The sequence below is a fragment of the Leptopilina boulardi genome, unplaced genomic scaffold (assembly GCF_019393585.1).
Source record: "Leptopilina boulardi isolate dan_hultmark-lab unplaced genomic scaffold, ZJU_Lbou_2.1 LbouV2_325, whole genome shotgun sequence".
NCBI classification, from domain to species: Eukaryota; Metazoa; Arthropoda; class Insecta; order Hymenoptera; family Figitidae; genus Leptopilina; species Leptopilina boulardi.
This window is the reverse complement of record NW_026137891.1, coordinates 90941-118431: the sequence shown is the minus strand read 5'-3', so window position 1 is coordinate 118431 and position 27491 is coordinate 90941. Positions and strand designations below refer to the sequence as shown.

General features: G+C 27.8%; 1 protein-coding gene across 4 annotated transcripts in view; it reads left to right on the top strand.

Annotated features, from left to right (window-relative positions):
* The window catches only part of LOC127284818 (LIM domain only protein 3-like), a 127089-nt gene that overhangs the window by 65368 nt on the left and 34230 nt on the right, over positions 1-27491 (top strand). For 2 of the 4 annotated variants that reach the window (XM_051310517.1, XM_051310515.1), the window contains one exon: positions 19575-19644. The gene's annotated coding sequence lies outside the window, so the exon portion shown is untranslated. Of the gene's footprint in view, positions 1-19572; positions 19645-25760; positions 25958-27491 lie in introns of those variants that run through there. The other 2 variants (XM_051310516.1, XM_051310518.1) reach the window with 2 other exon arrangements.

Below are 27491 nucleotides of genomic sequence, written 5' to 3'. Positions count from 1 at the left end.
AATAGTCAAAGGTTTAGTCGATTTAAATTTAATGATAGTCAAATTTTAACTAAAGTATATTCAAATTTGATTAGAATAATTGAATTTTTTTTTTAAATAATTAAATTTTTGTTAATAAATAGATAGGATACTAAATAATACTCAACTTTGAAGAATAAACAAATTTGACTGCAGAATAGTCAAATTTCACTAAAGTCTAATCAAATTCGACTAAAGGATACTTAAGTTTTTACAATTTTTACTATATTACTATATATATTATGGTTAAACTTGACTGAATGATAGTCAAATTTGGTAGTACAATAGACTTATTACTAAAGAATAGTAAAATTTGATAGTATTGCCGAATTTTTCTAAAAAATAATCAAATTTTACTAATGATTAGTCAAATTTAGTATAGAATTGTCAAATTTGCCTAAAAAATAGTCAAATCGAAATCAAGTATAGTCAATTTTTATCCAACAATTTGACTGAATATATAATAGTAAAAATTTTTTCCCTTATTTTTCGTAATAAAATTTTTTGTTTGAAAAATTTAGATTAATTTTTCCACTAGTCCCAATTCGACAATAGTCAAATTTTATATTCGTCAAATAATAGTAAAAAAAAAAAAATTTCAATTAATTTCCGAATATATTTTTTTAAACTAATTATTCTTTAAATTTTACAAATTATTTCAAAATGCAAAAAAATATTTAATTTACATAATTTATTTAAAGAAATGCAGTTTATATTTTGATTGAAGTAAAATTTGTTTTTCTATGAGAAAATAAATTTTCCTTTTTTCCCAGGCGGATAAATTATATAGTTTTTTTTTTATCCTAAGAGGATAAATTAAATCTTCACGTCGCGTCGTTTTAGAGAAAGCGACTGTGTAAATGAGTGAGCAAACAAATTAAGTAATGGATTTAATCTCCTCACTCATGTGACGTGGTCTGGTTGTTAGATGCGTTAAGAGCAACCATTATAATGAGCTCCCATTAAAATGCGACTTCTGGAATATGTTTCTGGCAGCTGGTCCAAAATGGATTGTACTCTTTTTTTTTTTTTTTTATTTCTGTCATGAAAAAAAGTGATTAAAAAAATATATAACATTCTTTAAGATGAATGAACTTTATTTTTTTTTCCATTTTTATAAATTTTTCTTTTATTTTCCAAAAAGATTATTTTATAAAAAAAAAGTGAATGTTTTTTTGTTCGTTGATATAAGTTTGCTGTGGGGTTTAAATTTTTGTTTTTTTTTTTTTACACGTTACAGCTAAATTTTTTTTAGCAGCTCTAGCAAATATTTTATTTGCTTCATGAATTTTTTTTTTCAACAAACATTCGTTTGTTACTAATTTTGTCTTTTTCTATCTATTTTCTTTTAAAGCAGCTTTCTTTGCAAATAAAAATTCTTTTCTGAAATTGCAAATTACTTTTTTTTTTGTTTAACTGTAAATCAAAATTTTTTTTCCTCAACATTTGCTTTTTAAATCAGAAATCAGAATTTTGCAAATTTTATGAAAAGACTTGTAATTCTTGAATTATTTAAATGAACACTTTCTTATAATATAATAGATTTCTATTTGTAGTTTTTTTATTTTTCTCTTTTGCATATTGTTAAGAATAGCTAACGTCGTCGTTATCAGGGGGAAATCTCCATATAATTCTGAATAAAGGAAAATGACAGTTTTTTTTAATCATTGATGTAAAGGGTTATAGAGAGATATATTATATTTTAAATACTCTGCACTCTGTATACAATTTAAGATTCGCAAACTATATACATATACATGCAAAAAAAAAAATGGAAATAAATGTATAGGGTGAAATAGTAGACATGGTAAAACTCTTACATGAACATCAATCGATAAAGGAAATTTTCTCGCGTAAAGGGCATTTGTAATTCACGTGTATATAATTTACAGAAATATATATGTATAAGTTGATATTGTTCGCATATAGAGGAGCTTTTTATTATTTACTAAAAGTTTCTTTCCAGAAATCCCTAATCAAATATTTATAACTATAATACGGTTATTTAAAAGTTTTCTCCTTTATTTCCTAGAGAATAAAAAAAGGAAAAAAAATTTTTTTTTTCCCTCTACTGTTAAAGTACATAATAATAATCAATAGTATTATATTTAAATTATTCTATTAAATAATGAAACAAAAATATATTTGATACAAATAATCTCTTATTTTACTATTATCAAATAAATATTTATTTGAATCAAATAAATATTTATTTACATCAATTTTCATTTGTCTCAAATACCCCATTTGGAAAGATTCCCCGGAAAGTGCCCCCTGCAGGTTCTATCGGAATTCCGCCGGAACTTCTAACGTAATTCCGTCGGAATTCCATCGGAGTTCCAAAGAATTTCCGATGGGATTCCGACAAAGTTCCGACGGAATTCTGACGGAATTAAGACTCTAAAAATATTGAAAAAAAATTAATCGTAATTCCGTCGGGACTACGTCGGAATCCCATCGGAAATTCTTTGAAACTCCGATGGAATTCCAACGGAATTACGTTGGAAGTTCCGGCGGAATTCTGATAGAACCTCCAGGGGGCACTTTCCGGTGAATCTTTCCAAGTGGGACAGTTTCATTGAAATAAAAATTATTTGTTACAAATAAATATTTATGTGATACAAATTTTATATTATTATTATTTTTATTATTATTATTGTTTTTGTTATTATTGTTGTTGATATTATTATTATTATTATTATTATTATTGTTGTTGTTTTTGTTATTATTGAAATTGAAGTTAATTTAGAATGAATTTTAGGTAGCGTTGGGAAAATTGGTGAATATAAATTTTGCTCTGCAGGAGCTTTTCTGTTAAATTGATAATAACTTTGGTTGTTTTGTGCCCTTCAATTAGAAGTTGAATATTTATCAACTAGACATTTGCAACTAATGCGATATCATGAATCAATTAGCGTAGACCATACGAGAAGTTTGTTTGCTGGTCAAATTGATGGGAACATCAGAGAGTAACAGTGAAAGGGTGGGATGGGATTGAGAGAATAACGGAAAGTGATGGAGGGAAAATGAGAGAGAAATAGCGCAGAGAGCAGGGAGAGAAGAGTAGAAAGGTCGACGCGTAATGGCATCGTCATGTCGCAAGCTGCAAGCTTCAGTGACTCTCAATCAAAAGTATCGAGAGCTTTTCAAAAAAAAAAAAAAAAGAAAAAAAAAGAAACAAACTGATTTATTCACATTCAATTCAACTTATTAGAAAAAAATATAATTTACGAAAATATAAATTTGTACACAAACAGCAATCACGGTCAAAATGATTTAAAGAAAAACAGATACGGATTTTGTAAATTTTTTTAATTTTTTTAAGGTTCTTTAAAGGGGGGTTTTTTTTTTTAAAGAGCGGTAGAAATTAAAAAGTTTTGATTATTTTTTTTTCTTAAATTGAAAAAGAATTTACTTTTTTTTTCTTTTTTTGCTGAATATAAATCTTTAGTTATGAAAAAGTGCAATGCCTTTTTATTTGAAATGATTCTTTTTTTTTTTTTTCATTCGCACCTTGATACCGACGATGTAATTCCCTTCAGCAGCAAGATTCACGTGATCGTAAATCATGCAAGGAGAATCGCGGTTTATGAGAATGAAATCGAATATGCGAAGAAAACTTTTTATTTTATTTCTTATACGAATATAAAACATCAAGAAAGCTGGGAAAATTCACTTTGCTTAATTGAGTTAGACACGAAATTATAATTTTCTTTGTCTTCCTATTTTCTTCTTTTTTTTCATGGGAATAAAAACTATATATTTTCTTGACATTTCGTTTATAATTAATAAAAAATTTTTTTTATTATAATTCATAATAATTAGTTAATATTCATAATATTATTTGTTTATTAATTATTTATGTTTTTAGTTGAAAAAAATTTTTATTTGTTTTTTGAGAAATTGAAAAAAAAAAATTTTTTAATTAGAAAAATAGTTTCTTTGTATTTTTAATTATTGAGTTTAATTAAAAAGAAATAATTCCTTTTCTTTTTATTTAAAAATGGTTATTTTGCAATTTTCAAGAATATAGTAAAGTTTTAAATAATTTTAAAATTGAAAAATAAATAGAATGATTCTTGAAATGGTGTAAAGTGAGGGTATAAAAAAAAAATTAAAGCGGCTTCTTTTCATCTTCATATGGAGTAACTGACTAAATTAATAAGAGCCTCGCAAAGATAAACAATGCTCCATGTGTGCAGACAAACAAGCCACACAGGAAGTTTCAGACCTCCGATATATATTTTGCCTTCATCTAAACGTCGGTTTTATGTCTTTTACAATTAATTATCATCTTACAACTGCCTCTGTTTTTCTTCTCAAAACTCATATCTCTCTATTTTTTGCAAAAAAAAAAAAAAATTGTTTTTCCCATATCCAAATAATTGGTAATTTAATAATAATTTTCTTTAATTTTTTTTCAATTAATCAAAATATTATTTATTTAAAAATTAAATAATTGTTATTTTATTTATTTAAAAATTAAATAATTGTTATTTTATTTATTTAAAAATTAAATAATCGTTATTTTATTTATTTAAAAAATAATTTTTTCTATTAAATAAATATAAAATATCTAATTTTTTTTTTTCAAAATAAATTCAAAAATAAATATATTCCTTTAAAACAAAACTTTTATTAAAAAATAATTTTTATGCTAAAAAAAAAAATAATTCCACTTTAAAGAAATACGATTGAAAATAGAAATACAAATGAGATATTGTGTTAGACGAACGCGCGAATATATACATATATATTCTGGCAATTGGGTCCAATTCACATTGTGATTTTTAAAGTTTTTGAAGCAACTATGAATGGAAGTAAAATGAAAAGATATAGCTAAAAAAAAAAAAGTGGTGGGGTGTCTGATTCACTATATATATATATAAAAAGGTAGAGAGGGTGGGGAGAAAAGAGAGGGGCGTGTGGGGAGGGGGGGGTAGTTTAGAGGCGCCAGCCAAGTTGTGACGCTGATTGCACCACAAAGGGTGCAATTATGCGGTCCTCCAGCAATCACCTCGCATTCTGGCTATATCTATTTGACCCCACTGCCATAATTTCTGAGGTCCCCTATTTTGTCCCCCCCTCTCTCCCTCCACCTCTATTTGTGCCCCCTCTTAACCCTCTTCCTCACTTTCGACACCACCATTCAAAACAGATACACCGTGTTCTTTTTATTTAAATGCAACTCCTCTGAATGCCCCACGTATTCAATGCAATTTAACAACGAGGCTTGAAGAAAAAAAAAATGTGTTAATGAGCGATTGTTGAACGTAAAAAAAATATCTGATTGATAATATCGCACGTTAAAATTGGAGCAGGATTTCTTTTTTTTTGAATGTGTTATTTCAATAAAATAATTTACCGAATAAAAATTTGTTTTTTTTTAAATTTGTAAATTAACAATGTATTCTTATTTTAAGAATAGTAGACATTAAAATAAGATAGTTACTGTATTCTCAAATTTAGAATATTTTTATTATCGATGCTTCGTTAAAATTTTGTATTAATTTTTTTGTTAAAAAAAGTAATTAAATACATTTTTTGTTTCAAGTTTTATATATGATTGAAAAATAAATTCCTTTTGATTTTAGATTACTCTCAGTACTAGTCGGAAACTCTTAATTGAAGAGGACCCACTTGGAAAGATTCCCCGGAAAGTGCCCCCTGGAGGTTCTATCAGAATTCCGCCGGAACTTCCAACGTAATTCCGTCGGAATTTCATCGGAGTTCCAAAGAATTTCTGATGGGATTCCGACGGAATTCTGACGGAATTAGGACTAAAAATATTGAAAAAAAATTAATCGGAATTCCGTCGGAAGTTCCGGCGGAATTCTGATAGAACCTCCAGAGGGCACTTTCCGAGGAATCCGTCGGAATTTCGTCAGAATTCCGTCGGAATCCCATCGGAAATTCTTTGCAACTCCGACGGAATTCCGATTAATTTTTTTCAAAATTTTTAGAGTCCTAATTCCGTAGGAAATCCATCGGAAATTCTTTGGAACTCCGACGGAATTACGTTGGAAGTTCCGGCGGAATTCTGATAGAACCTCCAGAGGGCACTTTCCGAGGAATCCGTCGGAATTTCGTCAGAATTCCGTCGGAATCCCATCGGAAATTCTTTGCAACTCCGACGGAATTCCGATTAATTTTTTTCAAAATTTTTAGAGTCCTAATTCCATAGGAAATCCATCGGTATCCCATCGGAAATTCTTTGGAACTCCGATGGAATTCCGACGGAATAACGTTGGAAGTTCCGGCGGAATTCTGATAGAACCTCCAGGGGGCACTTTCCGGGGAATCTTTCCAAAGTGGGGAACTACTATTTTTATTATTTTGCAATTTAAAAACAAGAAAACATTTTTTTTTTTGCATTGAAGACGACTATTTTTGAGATAAAAGAGAGAATCGAGTAATTTTTCTCTTAATATAAAAATACTTTTTTTTGTGTAACATTTCCCCTTTCCCCAGTGTAGATGAACTTTATAAATGATACAAATGAACAATTTGTTAAATTAAGATTCAAAGAAAGAAAACAAGACAGAATTAAGTTTTTTCGTTTCTTTTTTTTTTTAAACATAGTTGTTTCATCGAGAGAGTATAATAAGTCAAATGCTCTATTAAGAAACGAGGGTCTTTTGAAGCAACATCGAGCGAACCATTTGGAAACGTAAAAACTCAATTAAGTATAAGAAACCTCGAGTTGACACTTTGACCTTAAGTCAGGGACACTCAACTGTATATATGTATATGTATACCTCCTGCAGTGCATTATTAGTTGGCTCAGTTTGGATTAATGGACTACCAGAAGATAATTAAGTAGAGTTTTATATATATATATATCTACCTTTTAAGACCTCCTGTCTGGAACACGTGCTGGACGAATCCGTCGCAGCATGTTACCAATGCAATATCTTCTTCTCTCGCATTAACATTCCTTTGCACTTGACGTTTCAAATATAAAAATAACTTCAAAAACTCTCACACACACACACATGTACGCGAATTATTATTTAGAAAAATCGCATATGACAATATTTAGGGGAATTAAGTTTGTATGTATTCTCATATTAAGAGGAAATTTCCTCTTCTGTATTATCTTTGACATTTGTCTCTTAATACAAGAATAAGAATAAATTGCGTTTTCTTCTTTGATTAAGAGTATTGAAATTTTTTTTATCATATTATAAATATAATTATAAATAATAAAATAAATATAATTATATTTATTATTATTATTATAATTATAATTAATAGAATAAAATTATTATTGTCGAGAATATTCTCGTTTAAAGATTTTATTTTTATTTTAAAAGGAATACTGTCAAAAAAAAAAATATTTTCCTCTTCAATTAAGAGTTTTGATTAATTTTATATAAATAAAATTCACTATGTACTAGAATTGATAAAATTTACCTGATTAATTAAAAAAAAAAAGGACACACTGCGAAAAAAGGGTTTGGTATTAACAACTAAACGTTTGGTTGGTATTTAAGCAATCAAAATTTTTTTTATTGAATCAACAAAATTTTTGTTGTCCCAATAAAACTTTAGTTAGGACAACAAAAATCTTTTTTTTTCTTCTAATTTTGGTTGTGTCAAACAAATTTTGATTGAGACAATTAAAATTTTGTTGATTCAATAAAAAAAAATTTTGGTTTCTTAAATACTAAACAAACGTTTGGTTGTCAATACCAAACCCTTTTTTTCAGTGCAATGAACAAAATCTTCATCTGGTACATCGATAAGTTTAATTGAAATAGAGATGTGTTTCACTGAAACAGCAAAAGTTTTCGCTATTCTAGAGAAATATATCGCTGTTACAGATAAATTTTTTTTTCCATCTACGCTTTTTTATCGAAGGCACGATAATCTTAAGAATATAATTTTTTGCTTCTATTTAAAAATGTTATACGTCTGCATTTTATTCTTAAACTTAGAATAAAATTTTAAATAATTTTTAAATTAAAAAATATTTTCTTTTTAAGAATATATATTATATTTTATAACTCTAAAGATAAAATACATTAATTTTATTCTTAAATAGAAATATGAAGAAATTGAAAAAAAAATTTAAATTTTATTCATTTTTAAACGTTGAGTTTGTATAATAGGGGCTAAGAAAATTGCTACATATTATATATAGTATGATTTTGTTTAAAAAAAAAAAAAAAAATTGAAAGATCGTTTTCAGTCTTTTTTTTTTATAAATGTCAAATGATTGATATATATTAATATCTTTTGTTAATATATAATGAGGCGATTATTCCTTGAAAAAATTCTCTCTATACGGAAATTTGACAAACTATTGTCGAAATAGTGACACATGAAAGAACACACAAGAAAATCCATGAATCAATATTTACACGTGTCGCATGAACGGTTTTTCCTGGGCGGAACCGTAAAATTTAAACATCAGGGTAATGTCCATCGCCTTTAATAATATATCCTCGAGCAAACTTGAGGGAATATATATATATATATATATATATATATATATAAAATACTCCCATAGGATAGAAACGGTCAGTTATTTTACTATACAAATTCAAAATGCTTGACTGATTTTAACATTACAATGGTCTGGAAAAAATTATGTTTACCAAAATAAATGTCGGTTGATTATTATTATTATTATTATTTTAATTCCAATTTTATATTTGAATACCGAAATTATTTGTAAATAATGAGTAATAATTAATAATAAATAATAATATATTTTAAATTAATAATTACAATAAGGGTCAATTAACAAATATTAAATAGGTCAATAATAATAATAATTTATATTTATTAATATTTATATTTAATATAAGTTATTTTTATGTTTAATTTAAAACAGTCTTTCAGTAAAATAAATAGATATTGTAACTTTCTATTTTTTTGTGAACAAAAAAAAATTTTTTTTTTAAATTTGTTCAAGTGTAAAGTAGAGTTGAAGAAAAGAACATTTTTAAATTTTAAATATAAATTATTTTTATGAGTGTGTATAAGGGAAATTTTTTTTTTTTTTTTTTTGGATTGAATATAATTGCTACATTAAAAAAAAAAAACATGAATTAAATTTTATCTAACGTGCCTTTCACACGGTTTAATAGGGAGAACGAAGACGACACAGATTAGTGAGCGCGGTTTTAACATGAGTCTTCCTGCCAATGAACTATATGGGGGGGGGGGGGCATGCTTTACTTGCGCGGGGAATGAAGCCTGACAACCATGGGCTCGAACTTCTTTAGAAACTCAGGACATCTGGATTATATCTTTTATCTCCTCTTATTTTATCATTTTTTTTCGTTTGTCTCACTCTTGAAATTTTCACTCTTATTCGATATTTTTTTCAGTATATATATATATATATATATATATATATATATATATATTCGGTGTGTCCTGGATCCCGCGGGCGCTTAGTGTAATATAAACGAACAAACCCCCCCCCCCTTCCCCCAAATCGTGTTACGACGCCGCTATCGTCGCTCAAACTGCACTCGAGAGCATTAGGAGATTAGTTTTACGAGGCAACAAACTGCTGGAAATTTGATTTTCATTTTTTTTTTTTTTTAAATTCTAGTATAATATGTATTAGGATTCTTAAAACAATGTATATTAATAAATTATAACTGGTAATTTGTTAAATTTTGAGAAAAAGTAAAAAAATTATATTTACTTTTTTTCAATTTGAAAGATACCTTTTTTTAAGTTTTAAATTTTAATACAATTGAATAGAAAATTTTTTATATTATATTTTTTGTTTCTCTTTAGCTCATTTAATTAAAATTTTTTTGTTAACTAAGCCAAATATATGGCTGATTTAATCAAATGTTTGATTAACTGAACCAAACATATAGTTCGTTGATATATTTAATTAAAGGTTTTCATTTATTGAACGAAACATTTAATTCATCTAAATAAAATGTTTGGTTCTCTTTATTATTAAATTAAATATTTGATTTATTAACACAAATATTTGGTTCATTTAATCAAATGTTTAATTCGTTCAAAAAAAAAAAAAAATGTTTGATTCGTTTAACAAAATGTTTGGTAAATTTAATCAAATATTTCGTTCATTTAGTCAAATATTTTGTTCATTTAATCAAATGTTTAATTCGTTTAGACAAATATTTGATTCGTTTAACAAAATGTTTGTTTAATTTAATCAAATATTTGGTTCATTAGGCCATAAATTTTGTTCATTTAATTAAAATGTTTTGATTGACTAAGCTAAATATATTTGCTTCGCTTTAAAAAAAAAAATTTCGAAATATTTATTTGTGACCATAATTTTATTCAGCAAAAATATTTTATAGCTGATACAAAGTTTGGCTAATGAAAATTTAACTAAATAAATACTCTATTAAGCAAATATTTAGCTGTCAGATAGCTTCATAAATATATTTATTTAACAGAATTATTATTCTGCACAATATTAATTTAACCGTGTTTTTGATTTTGCAAAAAAAAATAAAATTTGACAGAATTATAATTTATGCCAAATATCCATGCATAATAAATCAATTTAACCGAAATTTTTAGAGACAAAAAAATGTCTATAACAAATTCACATTTAGCTATGTATATAGCTTTAAATTATAAATAAAATTAGGCACTGTTCACAAAATACGTAACGCTTCCAGAGGGGGGGGGTCAAGCTATTTGTTGCGGTCAGTCAAAAAATAGCGCTAATTTATGTAACTGAGCGTCACATAGTAGGGGGGGGGGGAGGTTGAAATTACTAAAATAAGCGTTACGTATTTTATTAACTGCCCCTTACAACTGAATAAACATTTCCGTGCAGAAATTAGCCAACCTGGCCCTGACCTGGTTGAAACAGGGAACCCGACCAGGGCCAAACTAGGCCCTGGCCAGGCCCAGGTTTTTAATCGATTTTAATCCGGCTGAAATAGGGCTTTCTTTCTGTGGCCCCTAGCGGATTCCCTGTTTTATACGCCCGTGCAGAAATTGCCACTTTTCATCCCAATTACCGATCTGGCCGCGGGTTAGTAAATTTCTATGGGCCCGACAAGGGCCAGGCTTGGTTGCCATATTTAAAATTGTTAAAAAACTAGTGAAAATATATTTATAGCATTTTATGACATTTTTTACTCTCTAAATCTGCATTAGTAAAAATGTTTACTAATTTGAATTAGTGACTCGCTTTTTGCTTATTAATTAGAAAAATTATACTAATTATTTGTAATTTTTACTAACAATTAGTAAAATTTAACTAATTCTAAAGCAAAAAGTGAGCCTCGCTTAAATTTGACTAATTTTTAGTAAAAGTTACTATAATAATGAGTAAAATTTTACTAATTCATAAGCCAAAAGTGAGTCACTAATTTAAATTTGTAAACATTTTTACTAATTCAGATTTAGAGAATAAACTGAAATAATTATTCAAATAATTTTTTTCAACTTTTATTTTATTTTCAGTTTACACTGTAAAAAAAATTAGGGAGTTAACAGCACTGGGAGTTAGGAGTTAAATTTTTCGAGTTGAAAATCAACTCAAGAAGAGAGTTAATTATTAAATTAACTCCTTACAACTGACTCCCTAGGCATAAAATTAACTCGTAAAACATTAACTCTCTTCACTTCAACTCCAAAAGGGTGGGACTTTTATAGCATCCCCCAGGGAGTTGAAATTCAACTCCTTTTTTTTACAGTGTATAAGGTGTTTTTTTTTTTAAATTGCTGATTCATAAAATAAAATAATATTGATTAATTTTATTGTTTTATTTATCAATTAGAGATAAATAATTTTAATTTATTGAAAATTACAATTACTATAAGATCGGGCAAATTATACCATTGCCCTGGTTGGGTCCCGACCAGGATTCGAGATCGGGGCAAATTGGCATGGCTCCGGTCGGGTTCCCTGTTTCATTTCGATTGGGTCCAGAACAGGTTGCCAGATCTGGCCCCTGCCGTGCCTTGTCTGGGCCCGACCAGGCTCCGGTCAAATTTTCTTCACGGGCGATTTTAAAGCTGCCCGACGTGGGCCCCGCCAGGGCACTTTGAAATTTTCTGCACGGGTTGGAAAACATTTGCTTAAATGCAAACCCCGCATATTATATTTATTATTATAAAAGCAATAAAGAACTATTTTGTTCACCTCGCTAAAAAAAAAAATTAATTTTGCAAAGAAAAGTCAATTTTTACGATATAGAGATTTATATAATATACCCAGCTATACGTTTTTCAACAACTCATTTTTCCTGAGAGCTTGTTTGATTCCAAAAGCTACGTGGATGCACCGCAAAATAAGCGTGTAGTAATAAAGGTCCAAGAGATGGTAGTTTTACACTTTGATGAGGGGCGGGGAAGGTTTGCTTTACTTCACGCTTATAGAAGAAGACGGAAACTCATACTCTCAGAAAGGGGTTGAACTGTTTAAAAAAAAAAAAAAAAAAAAGGGTATGGGTTGAGAAAAGTACAGAAAGAGTATGAGACAGAGAGAAAGAGTGTTGGGGGGGAGGGGGGTGGGTGAAAAAGAGGTGAGGTGTGGGTGGCAGCGATATTTCACGGGTTTCGCGTGCTGGCGAACTTTAATAATATTCGTTCCATCAGGTATGGCCGGCTTCATATTAAGTCGGTCCACGATGGTGGTTCGAGGTGGATGAGGGGTGTGGGAGGGGGGTGGGGTGGTTACGGAAGGGGAGTTCGGAGAAACGCGAGGGCATAGAATGAGACGTGTAATAAAGTGAGTTTTTAATTTCCACCGGTGGCGGGTAGTTTTGCCCAAAGGGGGTAGAGAAGGTGGTAGGGGGGGAGGGTGAGAGAGAGAGAGAGAGGTATAGCCTGCTTGCCCGTGGCTGGGTTGGCTCGTGGCCTGTCGGCTAGTATTACTAGATAAATCACCCAACAGGCAATAACCTCAAACCATTGCTTTAACCAGCCCCCCCCCCCAAACCACCCATAGTGTACCACTCTTTCCTCCCCTTTTGCGCCGTCACAGAATCAAATGGGGGAGGGGGAGGGGTGAGGGTAACTGTGAACACCGCGTTGAGCTTTCATAAACGTGACGTCCGATTCGCTTGGCTCGTTAATAACGTTAAAAGTGTATATATATATATATATTTTTTTTTCTGCGAGGAAAACAGAATTCTTATATGGCTTTTTATTCTATTGTGGTTTGGCTGCTACTTTTGTGTTTGTCATTTTTCACGCTACTTTTTCTCTCTTCTCTCTGTTCATTGTTATATATTAAGAGTTTCTTTCGTCTAAACGAGTTTGTATATTGAATTAAACAAGTTTTTTTTCGTTTTATTAATGTTGCTCGTAATTTATTACATTACGTCTGTATAAATTAGGTTATGTTTTGCTAAAGTTAGGTTACATTATGTTAACTAACGTTAAGGTTAAGTTAAGTTAACTTAGCTGAGGTTAGTTTAACATTAGGTTAAATATGGTTAGGTTATTTAAATTAGTTGAGGTTAGTTTACATTAAGTTAATTATGGTTAGGTTAGTTATGTTAACTGAGGTTAGGTTAAATTATATTAGGTTAGATAAGGTAAGGTTAAGTTAGCTAAAGTTACTTTATATTAGTTTAAGTATAGTTATGTTAGTTAAGTTAGTTGAGGTTAAGTATGGATAAAGTTAGTTGAGTTAGTTGAAGTTAAGTTATATTAGAATAGGTTAGACAAGGTTAGGTTAAGTTAGTTGAGGTTATGTACTTTACATTAGGTTAAGTACAGTTAGGTTAGTTTCAGTAATTTAACGATAATTTACATTAGGTTAAGTATAGTTAGGTTAGTTAAGTTAGCTGAGGTTAGGTTACATTAGGTTAAGTATAGATAGGTTAGTTTGTATTAAGTTAGCTCAGGTTAGGTTACGTTAGCTGAGGTTAGGTTACATTAGGTTAAGTATAGTTAGGTTAGTTAAGTTAGCTGAGGTTAGGTTACATTAGGTTAAGTATAGATAGGTTAGTTTGTATTAAGTTAGCTAAGGTTAGGTTACGTTAGCTGAGGTTAGGTTACATTAGGTTAGTTAAGTTAGCTGAGGTTAGGTTACATTAGGTTAAGTATAGATAGGTTAGTTTGTATTAAGTTAGCTCAGGTTAGGTTACGTTAGTTGAGGTTATGTATGGTATTAAGTATGGCATTAGGTTAAGTATGGTTAGGTTAGTTAAGTTAGCTGAGGTTAGGTTACATTAAGTTAAGTATAGATAGGTTAGTTTGTATTAAGTTAGCTCAGGTTAGGTTAAGTTAGCTGAGGTTATGTATGGTATTAAGTATGGCATTAGGTTAAGTATGGTTAGGTTAGTTAAGTTAGCTGAGGTTAGGTTACATTAAGTTAAGTATAGATAGGTTAGTTTGTATTAAGTTAGCTCAGGTTAGGTTAAGTTAGCTGAGGTTATGTATGGTATTAAGTATGGCATTAGGTTAAGTATGCTTAGGTTAGTTTAGTTAGCTTAAATTAACCTACATTTGGTTAAGTTTGATTAGAATATGTTAAGTTATGTTAAGTTAAATCATATTTAGTTAGATTTAGTTACATTACCTTATCTGAGAATAGGTCAAATTAGATTTTTTTTTCTAATTACATTTAGTTACAGAAAAACTAGTTTCTAGCAAGTGAAGAGTATTAAAAATAATATATCAGCTAGTCAAGGTTTGTTAAGAGAATTTTTTTTCATATATAACTCGATGACGTACCACAATTGGTACTCTACTTCGTTTTATTAATGTCAATAAGGCAATTATTGCCCTGAATAGTGCGGGCAGGCATCTCGCACTAATATATTGCATACATATATATATAGCTTGAACGAAGTTACTTACTTCCAAGTTCGCAGTGATGAATAAGTGCTCATCAATTAAATTAAAAAAAATTTTCAAACCATTTAACATGAATAAAATTCGATTTTTTTTTCCTCTTGTAAATTTATTTAGATTAATTTTTTTTTCTCCCATTTACACTTACAATAAAAAATACGCAATAGTAAAATGTAAATTGCGAAGAAAATTAATCTAATTATATATGAAATTAAAAAAAAAAAATTAGAACGATAAAGATTAATAAATCAAAATTATGATTATTAATAATAATAATAAATTGTGTGATGTGAAATTATCATTTGAAAAGAGAAAACTCATGAGAAACTCCAACCCTTCACTATACTATATCGCTGATAAAAAAGGGGTGGGGGGAGGTTAGGGGCAATAATATATTGGAAAGAGGGGTTTCTCCAGTCTTCACTAAGCAATATCCATTCACTCCACATGCCTGCCTACTTCTTCATATTATCGATGTGTACAGGCGAGCTCTCAGCAATTTATTTATTACCGTTCCGGACTCACTATTATTGCATTTTTCAAAATTATTTGTACGAACTCGCACAGATCCTCGTTGTGACTGACGTCGACACTCCCCGAATGGAATCTAATAAATCAAGTGAGACTCCATAATTAAAAACCAACGATATTAAATATATTTTCATCATTCGCAATCCATTTTATATATATATATATATATATATATATATTAAACAAGATTAATAATGATTCTTTAGAAATTTTTTTTCAAACATTTTATTTTAATATACCGCGTGACGCAAAAATATCTAAATCTACCTAAGATTATTTAAAATTATATATAAAAAAATAAATTTAAACTATATGATTTTTAAAACTTAAAAAAAAAATTTACTTGATGTTTAAAAATGAAAAAAAAAAAAAAAATTTTTTTTTCGAGGAAAATGTGATAAAAAATTTGTCGACATGGTTGTATAAAATGAAAAGCTTTTTTTTTCAAGAGCAATCCCCATAGCTCCTTTAAAAAGCCATAGTATAAGTAACTTGACGCGACGAAATGTGTGAATTCGTGCATGACCAGAGTAGATGGCAACTATGGCAACTCGAGCAAAGAAGACAGAATAGAAAGAGAGTTCGTAAAAAATTCACGGAGTGAATAAATCAAGGATCGTCGCACGAATCTACTCTCTGCTCTTAGTTTAAGTATTCGGAGTGGCCTTCCATTTCTTTGTATATATATATGTGTGTGTGTATATATATGCATTTTATCTCGTAGAGCGTGTTAATGGTATATACAAAAATCTTTCAAACAATAATACTTTTAGTGTGATATGTAGTCAAATAATATTTATTTAAATATAAACCTTATTTATCTTATTGACTTATTTTTAAAGTTTGAGGATCAGGTATAGAAATTTTGGAGTTTGCTTCCACTTCTCATGAATTTTGCTTTTTTTTTTTTTGGTATGAAAGTGAGAAAAAAATAAAACTACTCTGCAAATCTGTATTAGTTATTTTTAAATAATTTAATTGTGCCTATTTGTTCGCTAAATTAATTAGTAACAGTTTTAACTAATTTTTAGTCAAAAGTGACTAATTTTTAGTATAAAACTACTAATAGTAACTACTATTAATATTAAACTACTAATTCATTTAGTGGGGCTACTATTTCAGTTAGTATGGCTACTATTTCAGTTAGTAAGGCTAATATTTCAATTAGTAAGGATAATATTTCAATTAGTAAACTTTAAGAACTGAATTAGTAATTTTCTATTTACAATTAGTCATTTTCTACTAACAATTAGCCAGTTTTGACTAAAAATTAGTTAAAACGGTTACTAATTTAATTAATAATGAATCGGCGCGATTAAAATATTTAAAACTAATACAGATGGTTATGTTAGGTTAAGTTAGTTGAAGTTAGGTAAAATTAAGTTAATTTAGGTTAGGTTGGCTGAGGTTAGGTTATATTTGGTTAAGTTCGATTAGGTTAAGTTAGTTAAAGTCGGGTTAGGTTAAGGTAACTGAGATTAGTTTGCAGTAGGTTAAGTATTGTTAGGTAGTTGAGGTTAGGTTATACTTGGTTAAGTTCGACTAGGTTAAGTTAACTAAGGTTAGGTTGAGTTAAGTTAAATGAGGTTAGGTTACATTTGGTTAAGTTAGATTAGTTAGTAAAGGTTTGGTTAGGATAAGTTAGTTAAGATTTTCCTACACTACTTTAGTATACTGTTAGTTAAGTGGTTAAGTTAGCTAAGGTTAGGTTATGTTAGTTAAAATTTCAGATATATTTTACTTTTGCTATAAAAATATATTCAAAATTTTTGCAATTTATTCTTATTTTTAGTAATTATAGCCGCGTTTATTTGAACTGTAAATAAAAGAATATTTTTTTTACTATTATGACTAAATAAATAATACTTTTAACTATATTTTGTTTATTTTTTTATGAAAATATCATTTTTCTTGCTCTAAATAGAAAATAGCAGAGGATAGTTTGTTTCAATTTTCTCCAGAAATTTACATCACGGCATTTTATGTCTACTCTCTCTCTCTCTCTCTCTTATATTATTATATGAAGAAATTTTTAATATGTAACCCTCTTCAGAAAACGGAGCTTATATATATACGAAGTATCTTTCGAAAGTAAAATAAAAAAAAAGTATTGTTCTCTCTTTATAGTCATTTTTTATTATATATAATATATATAATATATTTGGTAATTCTTAACTTAAGAATATATAATTGTTATTTAGAATATATTTCTTTCTAGTGTATTTTAAAAGATATTTTATATATTTTATCTTTTATATATTTTATATTTTTTGATTACTCGAAGAAAGGTGTTTTAAAATAATATAATTTGCGGAAGTGGTTTAATAAATAAAGTAAGTAAATAAATAAAACGTGGACAATAAAAAAAAAAAAAAAAAAAAATATGACAGATTGTCGTATATTCTTTTAAAGTGGATGGTATTTATATATATTTGTCGGTGAGAGTATCAAGATAGATCTAACACAGCTTGTGTGTGTGTGTATGTATATATATGTATCTCGCGAAATGCATGTAAGTGAAGAGAGTATGGGTGAGAGTGGTGCGGGTCAGAGGTTAGGGAGTTAGAGGGGATGGCAGCTCATCTTGTAATGGACTCAGGAGACAGTCGAGTTGGCTAATGGACCCTGCTTTTCCCAGAAAGTCTCTTAGTATCTGTGCCACGCTAGTATCGATGCCATCGGATTCCAGGCTCTATTTCGAAATCTATGAGTGGCTGCATGTAATGGCTTTTCTGCATTGAGAGATTGAAAATCCCTTTTATAAATCATCTTCTTTCTTATTATATATATATATATATATATATATATATATCAAAAAAGATTTTTCTCTCACTGAAAATGGTGCATTACCATAAAATCTATGGCAATATTTCGAATATCATTATACTATAAATGCAGATATAGTTCGCGAGGTTTTATTTCATGTTGCAATTTATTAAATAGTAATTTAGTTAGCGATATAATATTTTTTGCATTTTTATCTGGAACAGCGATACGTATCACTAGAATAGAAAAAACTTTCTTTGTTTCAGTGAAACAAATCTCTATTCCAATGAAACTTATCGCTGTTTCAAATAAAGATTTCTATTTGAGAAAAATAAATTAAATAATTATACAAAAATTTACAATAAAATAGAAAATTTTCTAATTGGAAAAAAATATATTCAAGGTATTTCCCAATTAAAACGACAAAAAAAAAAAAATTGCGAATAAATGAAAATTTGATTCCATATAATTTCTATAGATTTTTAATATATATATATATATATATATATATATATAAATAGGAAAATAAATATTTATCGGAGCCTGAAGCCAATTGCAAAAGTGTGGTATATAAAAGGTTTTGATATTGAGACGCAAGAAAATATATTTACGAAAATTTGATGGCAAAGTTGGCTGCTCGGACAATTCTTGATATTGATATCTGGAAGGTTTTCTCTGTCACAGGAAGTAACAGGAAGAGAGCTTGGTCCTTCGTTTCGGGACTTTAGTAGTGAGAGCCTTTTCATCTCTCTCTCTCTCTCTTTCTCTCTTTATTCGCAGGATGCGAAACCCCCTTTCAGTTCCATTTCGTGTACCATTCTCTCTCTCTCTCGTACTCGTATGAACTCAGCTTTCTCGAGATTTATTATGCATGGGGCTGATGTATCGGACATCAGACGTACGAGGTCGGTGGACTGGGATAGTACGCTGGACCGAAAGGGAGGATACTCTCGAGAGTGGACCGGGAAAGGATGACGGGAGAGGATAAGAGCAAGATGGAATAAGGGACGAGCTAGAATGCTCTCTGACGTTAGCCTCTTTCCTTCTCTCTTTTACCTTCACTTACCAACCTCTGCCCCCCCCTTTTTTCCTTTTTTATTTTCTTTCTTTCTTTTTCTTCCCCTTTTTCCTCTCTCTCTCTCTATACTTTTACATCTTTCTCTCTCAGCATCACGATCGACCATCGGACTTATTACTTTGCGAGCGACGTTACGATAGATTGAAAGGAGCACCCTCAAGTCCCTTGACTTGACTTCTATGTTCACTTTATATTTTTATACACATTTCGTTCTAAAATGATCCACTATTTTTTTTTTTTCCACCACTTATATAATAATCGTCGGCAAACAAAAAGTGTCATAAATATAATTTCTAAGGTTAATTAAATTATTTAACAATACAGTAATAATAATAATAATAATAATTTTATTATATATTTTTATTGGCAAAATTGTGTTTTAAATTAAATTTTTTATTTGTTACAGATTGTTCTCTCCTAGAAGATTTTCAAAATACACACTGGATCATAGGACAATTGATGTAATGAAATATCAGGTATTTATTATTTATTTATCTAAACAAAAAAAAATGGTAAATAAGCAAAAAATAGTAAATAACAGTAAATAATTATTATAAAAATCAGTAATAAATAAAAGAATGAAAAATAAATGCAAAAAATAGTAAATGAATAAAAAAAAAAGATAAGTAAAATGAATTGAAAAAAATAATTAAACCCCCCCCCCCATTTAGTTTGGTAAATATCGCAGTAAAATCGTTTATTATTAAATTTAAAAAAAAAAGAGATTTATAATAAATAAAAAAAAAAAAAAAACAACAAGGGGGTGAAAAAAAAATCTTTTGAAATACGAATAAATAAATAAAAAAAGAATCGGAGGCCCGTTTAGTTTAATGCGCGTAATGATACTTCGTCGGTCTTTTCTTCGAGACACTCTACTTTCCAACAAGGCAGGAGAGTAGTATAAGTCGAGGACAAAGTAGACGGCGTACAGAAAACCTCCATTAAAGTCCCTAGAAGTGATTAGTACTCTACCTCTCTTCTCCTCCCTCCCTTTCTTCTCCCCCCTTTTCTTCCCCCCTCCCTCCCTCCATCACTTCGCCTCTCACCCTTGAATTCAACCCATTTCCCTTATTCTTTCACTATCTCTGTTTCTCTTTCTCTCTCTCTCTCTCTGTCTCTTGTCTGGCTCATGCTCCGAGAGTGCTAAGCCACCCGCACCATCAACAATCCTTGGAATAGTGGAGGCATTAGAATCGACTCACCTCTCTCTCTCTCTCTCTTTCTCTCTCTTGCGACTCAATGCTTCATGACTAATTCATAAATTGTTCTCCCCCATTCGGGTGCGCTTCCAGGCTTCCTATGTCGACTTATTTTCATTTAAAATACATCGTTATTACATTCTTCTATTGTTCTAATTAATATGAGAGAAAGAAAGAGAGAGAGAGAGAGAGAGAAAGAGAGAGTTTTGCAATCGTCGAGAGTACTTTTTTTCATTTGAAAAAGCAAAGTGGTTCGGATTTTTTTTTTTTTATCTTTATGATAGTTTTATTCTATTTTTCTTTTTTTCAAAAATTATTTCTTTGTCGTTAAATTAAAATTGAATTTTTCGCAAAAAGATAGAATTCTAATTATATTTGGTAAAATTTAATAATTAGTGAAATTATAAATTGTTATTATAAAATGGATTTTTGGTTTCTTATTATTTTTAAATTAAAAATAATTAATAATTAGTTTTTCTTTAGAAAAATTAAAATTTAGACTATATAATTTTTTGTTTATTTATTTAATAGAAATTAAATAATAATTAAATAATAATTAAATAATAATAAATAAAATTTGAAATACGCAAATTAATTTTAAATTATTGTATATTTTTTAATTTTAAAATTAAAATCTATGTAAAATTATATTAAACATGTATATTACAACTTGAAAAATTGTCTGATAAAATTTGAAATAAAAATTAAAATGTCAAAATTAAAGATTGAAACGAGGATTGAAATAAAATTTTAATAAAGAAATTAAATAAAATTTAAATAAAGAAATAATATCAAATTTCAATAAAATAAAAATATAGGTAGATGAATGTAAAATTAAAGAATAAAAAGAAACCAATGAAGATTAAAATTATAATTAAACTATATAATATTAAAAATTAATTTGAAGTAGAAATAAAAGTTGAATTAAAGTTAAATTAAAATTTAAATATATATAAATTAAAAATGTCGAATTAAAGATTAAAAGTAAAAAAATTACAAAATAAAAAAAAAAGAACATAAAATTTCAATAAAATTAAATTAAAAATATTATAAAATGAAATTGCTATATATATATAATATTTAAAATTATACTGTCAATTATTGAAAAAAAAAAGTGAATTATTAAAGGAAATTAATTTGGAGCGAATGAAAAACAAAATTTTATGATTTTTTACCTATTGAATAAATAAAAGAGTACAAAAATACTTTTAAATATTAAAGGTTACACATGTATAAATATAATTTACATATAACTAAATTAAAGAAATTAGAATATAATTAAAAAATATAATAATTTTTTAAACTCTAAAAAATAATAACTACGTAGCGTTTTTATTAGTATTAGTAAAGATAATAAAAAATAATAAACAGATAATAAATATAATAAAATAATAAATAAATAATAAAAAAAAATAATAATAAAAAACATAAAATAATGAAAATAATTAAATTACTATTTCTCAGCAATAAAAGAAAGTGATTAAATTCAAAAACGTAGTATTAATTAAATTTAAAGCAAATATGTGTGTGTGTGTGTCAATATGAAAATTGTGACATTTGTGTGTCAAAGGGAAAGAAAAAACATAATTTTTTTTCTTTTTGTTTTTTTTTTTTTTTAAATGAAATAAGTGAAGCAGAACACGCCACCGCCATTTCCTCCCATTTAATCAGTGCCTTTCCGTAAATCACTTAGTAATTAAAAGAGGCCATCGATAAAGGTGGCTGTGAGTGTACGGCCTAATCCATTTCGCGGACCTCTTCTACCTAACGGGCTCATATAGCCAAACGAAACGATGAAGGGGGTGGGGGGGGGTAGAAAAAAAGGTCGTAGCCTTTCTAATTTAATCTGGTGAATGATTCCGTGATTCTCGAACACGGCGGGCAACCCTTTCATTACTTAGTTCCCACCCTAGGGTCACCCTCTGTAGCGCAACTCTCTCTCTCTCTCTCTCTCTCTCTCTCTCTCTCTCTCTCTCTCTCTCTCTCTCTCTCTCTCTCTCTCTCTCTCTCTCTCTCTCTCTCTCTCTCTCTCTCTCTCTCTCTCTCTCTCTCTCTCTCTCTCTCTCTCTCTCTCTCTCTCTCTCTCTCTCTCTCTCTCTCTCTCTCTCCCCTCCCCCCAACGCTTCTGTTTTACCCCAAGAACCCCCCTACGCAACACTAAATCAGCGGCCAGTGTAATTTTTGTAATGGGAGGTGTGGCCTTGCACACAGGGATAGTCGGTACACTTTGGTGGGGTAAAATTTGCAGACAAGTGGGGATATTACCCCTCTCTTGCACAGGTTGGAGAAGTTTGACGGTTCGGTAGAAAGAGGGAGAGAGAGAGAAACAGAGAATGAGAGAAGGGATGGGGGAATAAAGGGGGTTAAATCCACAACGTTAAGAGCGCTCGTCTGTAGCTATTTCAACTTCCGGAACAAGTCGATTTGGCTCATGACTTCACTTGCGCTTTCTTAATTTACTCTGTATTCTCTATTTTTTTTTCTTTTTTGGTTCTATGATGAGAGAGAGAGAGAGGTGGGGGGATTTAATTTATTTTCATGAGAATTTTTCTTTTTTTTCTTTTATTTTTGTAGTATTTTAATACTTATTGTTTTGTAACATAATGATTGTTTAGATAATATGTCTTAATATTATTATTAACAATATTTAATTATTATTATTGTTATTGTTATTGTAATTGTCTTATTATTTTTCATAGAGGGGTGAAAAATTCTGCCCAATTAAATTTATCTCCATCTTTTCACGTTTTTTTTTTTTTAAACTTTGTTTAATATATTTTGTCTTAGTAATTTACTACTGTTTAGTATTGTTAACTACTAGTAATTAGGTTTTTTGTTTTAAATATTTAGTAACTTGTTACAAATGTAGAATTTTTTTTTTTAATTTTATAATTTATTTATTTAATAAATTAAATAAAAATTAAATGTTTCTTACAATATTTAGTAATTTTTTTTTTTTATCAACATCTATAGTGAATTTTATACAATGATTTAATAAATTGTTACACTGAAAAAAGGGTTTGGTATTGACAAACAAACGTTTGGTTTGGTATTTAAGCAACCAAATTGTTTTTTTGTTGAATCAACAAAATTTTAATTGTCTCAATCAAAATTTGTTTGACACAACTAAAATTAGAAAAAAAGGATTTTTGTTGTCCTAACTATAAAGTTTGATTGGGACAACCAAAATTTTGTTGATTGAATAAAAAAAAATTTTAGTTGCTAAAATAACAACCAAATGTTTGGTTGTTAATACCAAACCTTTTTTTCAGTGTATGCTAATATTTAGTAGTTCAGTGTTGTTTTAAAGTTTAATTTAGTTTTTAAAATTGAATAATTTTTTTTTTGCAAATAATTATCAGTTTGTTACTAATATACAGTATAGTTTTACTAAATTTTGCACTATTATTTACTAGTTTGCTACTAATTTTCAATACTTTTACTAATATTTACTAGTTTGCACTAATTTTCAATACTTTTACTAATATTTACTAGTTTGCTACTAATTTCCAATACTTTTACTAATATTTACTAGTTTGCTACTAATTTCCAATATTTTTACGAATATTTACTTGTTTGATACTATAATATATGATACTAATATTTTATAGTTTTTTTCTCATACGTAGTAATTTATTGTTAATATTTAGTGTAATTTATTAATATTTAGTATAACTTGTTACTAATATTTTGTATAATTTATTACTAATATTTTGTATAATTTATTACTAATATTCAGTATAATTTATTACTAATATTTAGTATAATTTCTTATTAACATTTAGTAGTTTCTATCTAATATTTAAAAAAATATAACTAATAATAACTATAACTAATATAACTAATTAACTAGTTGGTAGCAATGTTAACTAATTTTCTACTAATATTTACTAAATTTTGCACTAATATTTACTAGTTTGTTACCAATAATGATTGGTTTTATTAATATTTACTAGTTGATACTAATGTTTACTAGTTATCTACTAATATTTAATAAGATATTTATTTATATGTATAGTAATTCATTGCTAATATTTAGTATAATTTGTTAATAATATTTAGCAGTTTCTTCCTTATATTTAAATAATTGTTATACTAATATTTACAAGTTGGTACTAATGTTAACTAAGCTGTTTCTAATATTTACTGGTTGATACTAATATTTAAATAATTTTTACTAATATTTAGTAGTTGGTACCAATGTTTGCTAATCTACTACTAATATTTACTAATTGGTACTAATGTTTACTAATGTTTACTAATCTGCTACTAATGTTTACTAATCTGCTACTAATATTTACTAGTTGGTACTAATGTTTACTAATCTTCTACTAATATTTATTAAATTTCTCTCAATTGTAATAATTTATTGCTAACATTTACTAGTTTGTACTACAACATTTTTTCATAATTTTTTTATTTTCCCAAGAAGTTAAATAATTTTATTTATCTACAATATAATTTAAATAAAAATACAAAAAGTAGAGATACACTATTGTTGTACCAATATAAATTATTTATTTTTCTATAACTGAAATGAAAAACTATATATTTAAATGAAATTCATCCACTCTCATTATAATTCCGTAAAATATAATCCTCTTTTTCAATTCTAAAGCTAATAAGCCTATTAAATGTAAATGTAAAGATCGACTTTCCAGAAGCAACAGCTGGACTCTACTATTTATACAGATTAACTATTTTCATAACGCACATATAATCGTTTTTTTTTTTTCTTTACCCCGCGCGATTTCTTCTCTGTATTTTCATCAAAAGCATTGACCCTCCAATGTGTGTGTGTGTGTGTGTGTGTGTGTGTGTGTTGGGCTTTAAATCGCGTAACTTCACCCTTGATCGAAAGGGGGGTATAAATTGCGTTGTATAGGGGTTGTGATAGTGGTGGGGTGAATTATCTCCATATGGCGACTGGTGGTGGTTGAGGAGTATAAAAGAGGGGATGAAATACCCCTCGAGGGGTGTTCAAAGTACATTATGGTGGGGATGACGTGTCGCTAAAGAGGGGATCGTGAGGGTTACAATCTTTTTGGTGGGGTGAGTTTATCACTGTGGTGGCGTGCCGTCGTCGCACGCGACAGTTTACTACCGACTGCCGCAGCGGCTGGTTCTCAAATTTTACTTCGTGTTAAAAGTATATTCTCAAAAAAAAAAGAAAATAAATAAAACTTAAGTTTTCAATTTTTTACAGTAATAATAATAATTATATTAATAATAATTTATTTGATTTTTTGCAAAAAATTATGATTCTTATTTTCTTGTGTTTTTAAATGCAAATAAATATTGAGAGAAACGTGTGCGTGAATAAAAAAATAAGTTAAAAATTGTGGGTGTAAAAAAAAAATTTCTGGTTTTAATTTTTAATATATATATATATATATATATATATATATATATATATATATATATATTGTGTTGTTGATTCAGTTTTGTTGTTATTGTTGTTTGTTATTTTATTTGTGAAGTGGGATTTTTATTTTCAAAATACACGTATACACGCTGCTTTGTTTGTTGAAGAAAAATATCAAAATTGCCCCTAACGTGAAGGCGTCACATGATTCGACAACAGCTCCAGGTAAAATTGCGATACCACGTGGAAAACGTGGTGTTGACATTTTTTTTGCGCGATTTTTTTTTTTTTGGATTAATTTAAGGCCAATAAAGAAAATTTAAAGTTTAGCCAAAGAATTTAAAAATTAGTTTCCATTTTTAGGCAAACTATTTTAGTTGAAATAGTTACAATATGAATTAGTAAAAAAATTTTAGTTAAAATATTTCCTCTAAATAGGAATTAGTAAAGATTTTTAGTAAATATATTTTCTCTAAATAGGAATTAGTAAAGATTTTCAGTTAAAATTTTTTTCCACTAGGAGTTAGTCAATATTTTAACTAATTTGAATTAGGGACATTTTTTTGTTGCTATGAATTAATTAAAGTTAACTAAGAAATTAGTGAGAAATTTTGATTTTGCTAATTTATAAAATAAAATTTATTAGTAAAATTTTCTAATAAAAAAGTAAGTCGATGACTTAAATTATAAAAAAAAAATTTTCTAATTCACATTTGGAATGATGATTTTATATAAAATAGAAATTATGATAGTAAAAAATTAGCAAAAGCACTAATATATAATTATTAGTTTTTTTCACTATCAGAATTAGTAAAAAATTACTAAAATTTCGCTTTATTAATAATAAAAAATTACCATCGCTAAATATCAGTTTAGTAATAATATGCTATTAGTTATGATTGTAGTTATTAATACTTAGCAATTACTAATATTTAGCAATTACTAATATTTAGTAATTACTAATATTTAGTAATTACTAAAAATCACAAATTTCTTACTGACATTTATGAATTTTTTATACAGTACTTTGTTGCTAATAAGTAGAATTTTTTTAATTTTGCATTTAGTAATTTTTACTAATATTTAGTACCTCTATTTCTAATATTTAGCCGTTTGTTTCCAAAATTAAATAAGTTTTTCCAATTTCAATTAGTTAAAAATTACTAATTGAGTAATTTTTACTAATATTATACTCTGTTTTTCTAATTGTAACTAATTTTTACTTTTTTCTAATTTTTTCACAGCAAAAAAAAAAAATGTCCCTAATTCAAATTAGTTTAAATATTGACTAATTCCTAGTTGAAAAAAAATTTAACTGAAAATCTTTACTAATTCCTATTTAGAGAAAATATCTCTTTACTAAAAATCTTTACTAATTCCTATTTAGAGGAAAAATTATTAGTTGAGTAATTTTTACTAATATTATACTCTGTTTTTCTAATTGTAACTAATTTTTTCTAATATTAAGCACTAATTTAAAAATATCAAATTGATATAAAAATTTGTATCAATTTGGTATTTTTAAATTAGTGTAAGTATTATCTATTTATTTTATGTAATTTTCCTAATATTTAGTTGCATTTACTAAAAGTAACTAATTTCTATTAATATTTAGTAATTTTTACTAAAATTGAAATATTCCTTACTAATTTAGAATAGTTACTAATTATTACTTGATTATTATTTTTTTTTGAGACTTAGAATACATTTGTATTACAAAATTAAATGGTAAAAATTTTTTTATCAGAAAATTATTTAA